A 6,653-nucleotide genomic window follows, 5' to 3' on the forward strand; every position below is an offset into this window, starting at 1 on the left:
TGATTAGCCAATCATAATGGTTCTCCCATGCTCCAGTTAATTATTATTAACTATTAGAGCAGGAAGTTCACTGGGGCTTGCAGTGGATGAAACCCTACCACAAGGGTCTCGTCGCAAGTCTGATGGTTGCGATAATCGCGACCATCGCTAGGCCGCCCGCACAAGCTGTGGGTGGTCACCCACAGCTATGCAAGCGACCTGGAGGCGTACTTTTTTTGTATTTAAATCTGCCCTGATTCAGAGCGAGCGCTCGCAAATAGCAAGCTCCTCTGAACCAGGCCCTAACACCTCTTGATTTAGCTTTGAAGCTAGGATTAAATCATTCTTGTTCTGTCAGGGTTTTTTTTATTTGTCCCCAATGGGTGTTCCATACGCTTTGCTAGTTGTATGAAGCTCCCTGTGATCCCATCAATAATATTTAGAGATACAGTAGAATGGGATAAGGAGGTTCTGAAGTATCCTGCAAGAATTCTTATTGCCAAACTTCAGTCATTTTAAAGAATAAATATGATCCCTACAGCCAGAAGAAATCCAGAAGTAACAGACTCTCTGATCATGGGAATGGACTGCAGCTCAAACACACACTCAGGGCCTGATTCAGAGCCGCTCGTAAGCGGCCGCTCGTTCGCTCCGAGCGATGTTCGCACAACTGTGCATGAGTATGGGTTGTAATACGCATGCACGAACCAGTCATTGCGGTCGGAAATTGTGTGCTCGCAAAATAGCGAGTGCCTGCTAATTTGACTGTCAGGATGAGCCGTTTGTGGGTGGTAACAGGGGAAGGTGCTTGAAAACGGGGAGTGGAGATCCGAACGCAGGCGTGCCAAACGGTCAAAACGGGCGTTTTAAGGGTGTGCATAATTAACAAAGCAGCGTCATCGACCACGTCACTTGGTTGTCTTTTAGCCTGAACTGCTCGCATGATTGCGGTAGGAAAATGCTACCACAAGCACTGCAAGCAGTTCATACGCCTTTCGATGTCCTCGATTAATCTAATAGCGGAGATGACGTAGGATGCGAGCGGCCAGGGGGCGTTTTTTTAGAAAATAGCAAGGGCATGTTTCGTTCGCTCGTTCAGACATAGAGGCGTCAACTGACCGCAAAGAGCGAGCGCTCTATTTAAATATCCGGCCCCTTTTTCTGAACGAGCGAGCGCAAATAGCGTCCGGCTCTGAATCAGGCCCACACTCAGTGCCAGTCATACAGCTCCCTCACACACTCAGTGCCATTCATACAGCTCCCTCACACACTCAGTGCCATTCATACAGCTCCCTCACACACTCAGTGCCATTCATACAGCTCCCTCACACACTCAGTGCCATTCATAGAGCTCCCTCACACACTCAGTGCCAGTCATACAGTTCCCTCACACACTCAGTGCCATTCATACAGCTCCCTCACACACTCAGTGCCATTCATACAACTCCCTCACACACTCAGTGCCAGTCATACAGCTCCCTCACACACTCAGTGCCATTCATACAACTCACTTACACTCAATGCCAGTCAGACAGTTCCCTCACACACTCAGTGCCATTCATACAGCTCCCTCACACACTCAGTGCAATTCATAGAGCTCCCTCACACACTCAGTGCCAGTCATACAGCTCCCTCACACACTCAGTGCCATTCATACAGCTCCCTCACACACTCAGTGCCATTCATACAACTCCCTCACACACTCAGTGCCATTCATACAACTCCCTCACACACTCAGTGCCATTCATAGAGCTCCCTCACACACTCAGAGCCTGATTCAGAGCCGGACGCTCTGACCAGAGCGCTCGCTCTGAATCAGGGCCCTCCTACCTTTTTTTGGAGCGTCCTCATGGACGCTCGCATAGCTGTGGGTGACCACCCACAGCTTATGCGAGCGCCCATGATGATGGTCGCGATGGTCAAGACCATCGTGACCATCGGGCTTGCGACGGAGACCCTGCGGTAGGGTCTCGCTGCCGCAAGCCCTGGAGTGATTTTGGCCATTTGAGCCAAAATCACTCCCACTGACATCACTAGTGATGTCAGTGGGGCCGGCTTCAGACGGTAGGTGTTCCCATGGGAACGCCTCCGTCTGGCAGCCACACCCCGGCACGCCCACCAAAGGGGGCGTGCTGTCAATCAACATCGACAGCACGCCCCCTTTGGTGCGAGACCCGGAGCGACGGCTACCCCGTCGCTAGCCGGGTCTCGCGCATGCGCACGGCGGAGCTCCCTCCTTCATGCGCATGCGCAGTGGGGTAACATCGACCCGCTTGCGAACGTCCTGCGCTCGCGAGCGGGTCTGAATGACCCCCTCAGTGCCAGTCATACAGCTCCTTCACACACTCAGTGCCAGTCATAAAGCTCCCTCTCACACTCAGTGCCAGTCATACAGCTCCCTCACACACTCAGTGCCATTCATACAACTCCCTCACACACTCAGTGCCAGTCATACAACTCCCTCACACACTCAGTGCCAGTCATACAACTTCCTTACATACTTAGGGCCAGTCATACAACTCCCTCACACACTCAGTGCCAGTCATGCAACTATTTCACACTCAGTGCCATTCATACAACTCCCTCACACACTCAGTGCCAGTCATACAACTCTCTCACACTCAGTGCCAGTCATACAACTTCCTTACATACTTACTGCCAGTCATACAACTCCCTCACACACTCAGTGCCAGTCATACAACTTCCTTACATACTTACTGCCCGTCATACAACTCCCTCACACACTCAGTGCCAGTCATACAACTCTCTCACACTCAGTGCCACTCATACAACTCCCTCAGACACTCAGTGCCAGTCATACAACTCTCTCACACTCAGTGCCACTCATACAACCCCATCACACACTCAGTGCCAGTCATACAACTCCCAAATCAATTACCATTGATGTTGTCTTTCTGGGGATAAATCACACATTTACAAAAAGACAATTATTAATATGGTTTTTTTTAAGTGTGATTTAGGCCCAGAAACAACACACCCCTAGGAGTTTATACACTTACATACTTCAGACCCGATAAAACCAAAAAAAAGACTTATGCTCTCTGCCCATAGTGAAGATTGTTACACCACGGCACTGAAACTCAGAGGGGGAGATCTATCAAATCTCAGGAGAGATAAAGTCGAGAAGTTGCCCCATAGCAGCTAATCTGTCATTTATCTAGCACAGTCTATAAAATGACAGTTAGAAGTGTATTGGTTGCTATGGGCAACTTTAACAGGGCCATAATGGCGTCCATGTGCTACAGTATACTTCCCCGCACCCTGACTTCTCCAGGCTACCAGCTAATAAAAAGAAGAAGTTCAAATAAAGTAAGTAAGGTTTATACATGGTGAGTCGCAAAGGAGATGGAGCTAGTGGTCTATTTGAAGCTTAGGACAGGCGAGGAGCAGCCTGATGTGGTGAAGTTTTAAATTCCACAGAGCTGCAGCTTCCTGATAAACGTTCTGTAAGCAAGGGTGAGATAAATCTATGGAGTCGAGATAAATATATTTGGTTTAACTAAAGGGCAGCTTGGTTACGATCTCAGTGTACTCTCTGTTCGGGATATTGGCCTTTCCACATACAATGCTACACCCACACGTGATAAGCTGTTATTATACCTGCACAGTTCCCATTGTAGTATACTTTGGATGATGCCAGACATTTCATGCAGAGTCAGAAGTAAGAAATGTTTAATTAACATTTAAATGCCTTCTTCAAACAAATCCAACCGTACCTACAGCAAACACCTTGTTTCTTTGTTCCTCTGAAACAAAACTTATTTGCGAAACTGACAATTAAATGTCTTGAATCTCCACCAAACTATAATTGGTGATGTAGTTTCTGCAGTGTAGTCCTCCCATGGTTCAACTGCCCGCCATGGTGCAGTTTATATTACATTTAGCAATGGTTCCCTCGGTATCCCACCAGTCCCTCAGCAGAGGGACTGCGTTGATACTGTAATACACAGCTTCTCAAACTTGGTCCTCAGGACCCCACACGTCACGTTTTGCAGGTCACCCAGCAGGTGCACAGGTGTAGTCATTACTCACTGACACATTTTAAAAGTTCCACAGGTGGAGCTAATTATTTCACTTGTGATTCTGTGAGGAGACCTGGAAAACATGCACTGTTTGGGGTCCTGAGGACCGAGTTTGAGAACCACTGCTGTAATACATACTCCACTCACTTTATGAAGCAAATGTTTGGTAACAAAAGTTATTTATGCTGTGTAGTAGAAAAAGTTTTGACGCAGATCAGAGGCAAACTATATTCTATGAATTTTAAAAACACTGAAATGCGTCGAAAAATTTTTGGAAAAAAAAAGAAGGCAGACGTATATTTCTTTCAAAAATATATTCTTCTCAAGTACAGAGACGTTTAAAATGTTAAACGTTCCTCCACCTACTAATCACTGTAATTTATTGGTTATTACCTGACCTTTTTGGATTCTTTATTGCTTTACAAAACTATTTACTTTCGTTGCCCTTGGAAACCAAAGAAGCCACAATGTTCTCCCAAAAGGGGCAAAAATATGAAGCTCCCTCACACCTCAGGCTGATTTAGGATATCCTGTGAATGGAAACCTGTTATGAGATCCTGCACCCATTTTACCACACAGTTCTTTCCATATATTCAAGTTGAGGGTGGCCCCAAACAGCAGATTTTGTGTGTTTGTGGAGCCACTTCTGGCTAAACCAAAAACAGGCCTGTTAGTACGGAAAGCAAATGACAAACAGATGGTGTTCGTATTCCAATCTTTCCAATATGCATGGTGAAACGATTCCAATCGGACTATTATTGGGCCTGATAAAAGATTAAGTGAGAACTGATGTAACACAAAGTGTTCTCACATTTCATAGCACCATGCTTCTATAACAATCCAGAATGCAAATAAAGAATTATTACTGCCCATTAAAGTCACCAAATCATCCACTGATGGGCTCCAGTCAAAGGCAGGTCTTTTGCTACAACTTTATTTAGAGAAAAACATAACAAAATAGGATATATTATTTTTTTACCTAACTCCTCAATGCATGTAACAATCATTCCTGAATTTTATGATATTGTATGCAGTGAAGTTACCGGTTACTAATTACTTGGCAGGCTAGTAAATGTTTGTATTGAGACTTTGTCGAAAGGGCCCCATACATCGGGCGGCCGTTTCCCTGAACCGACAGCGAAGAACCAGTGAAAAACAGCAATTGACGTCCATTGATGATTTGCCGACCCCGATCATATTTTGGACGGAATCGGTAAATCCAACATGTTGTGACAATCCGTAGCTGATGTATGGGGCCCATAACTCTCTAATGGTGATTTATTTGGTTATTTATTTATATTGAGTGTTGTATTGATGGGAAGGAGGTTGTAAAACCTGCAGAATGCAGTTGCAAGTGTTACCGATATGTCACTACTTGTATATAAACAGTTATAGAGGCATTTAAATGTTCCACAAAGTACGGTAAACAGGATAATTTCCCCACTCACTGATGCACTTTACATAGATCGAGCATTGCAAAATGAACATGCAACATCCCCGCGGCTCCCTTAATTTCTTATTTTATAAATTATTTTTTTTAATTAAATCATATGTCACAAGGCAAAGTATAAAAGCATGGAACACAAAGAGAAATGAATATTACACAGTGATGGAATAGTTCCATAAGCAAAATTCAAAGTACTAATACAGATATAATAGGCAATAGCAAATTGGTCAATGGAGAAGTCTCTGCTGGAGACATGTTGATGTATCAAGCAGTGAAAATGGCGGAGAAGTGGACCAGTGGGGAAGATGCCCATAGCAACCAACCACCTTGTACCTATCATTTTATAAAATGTACATGATAAATGCTACCTCAAAGCTGATTGGCTGCATTAGGCAACTTCTCAACTATATCACTTCTCCACACTTTTCACTGCTTGATAAATCACCCCCATAAATAATAAGATGATAACAAAGCCAAGAACAAAAAGCAATCTAAATGAATGAAAAATAAAAAAGGATTGAGAAGTGATAGTTATAAAAGGATCAGGGGATGTTGGGAATGTGTGTACTGCGGTGGTCTAGGAGAGTAAGCTACACACCAACAGAATTGTATTTGACCCAATCACAAGTCCAGTGGCTTAACCAGTAGTGTAGTTTATTGATAAGTGAAGGTACAGCTGTACTCACTGTTACACTGGTTGAGGCATGAAGCGGGGTTGGGACAGTTCACCAGCCGGCGACTCACCTCTCTCAGAGTAACGATGCAGGGTTCTGGAACAGCGGATGCAACGTGGTAATGCCGCAGGTCTCTGAAGCTAAGAAGAGGATGCCCTTCCTCCACCATGTCGCTCATACACAGTGGCAAGATGGCAGCGAGCGTGCACAGACACACTATCAGCAGCCATTTTGGTTAGGAAACGAAGCATCTCTAGAGAAGACATTTTGTTGGAGACTGCGCAGTAGGACACTCCACTATAACCAATGGGACTAAGGATTTGAGATATATATTAAATATAATCATCAAAAGCAGATATCCTCATCTCTTCTGGAACCAACACAGGTGCCCCTGAGAGACCAGTGTTGGATAAAGTAGAGCATTGGGTCAAGTATCTAATTAAATAATAATGGTGTAAGAAAACACCCCTGCTGTGTACCTAGGAACTTGGGCCCTCATTCAGAGCCACT

This window comes from Taudactylus pleione, unplaced genomic scaffold (assembly GCF_031769625.1).
Source record: "Taudactylus pleione unplaced genomic scaffold, aTauple2 ptg001084l, whole genome shotgun sequence".
Lineage (NCBI taxonomy): Eukaryota > Metazoa > Chordata > Amphibia > Anura > Myobatrachidae > Taudactylus > Taudactylus pleione.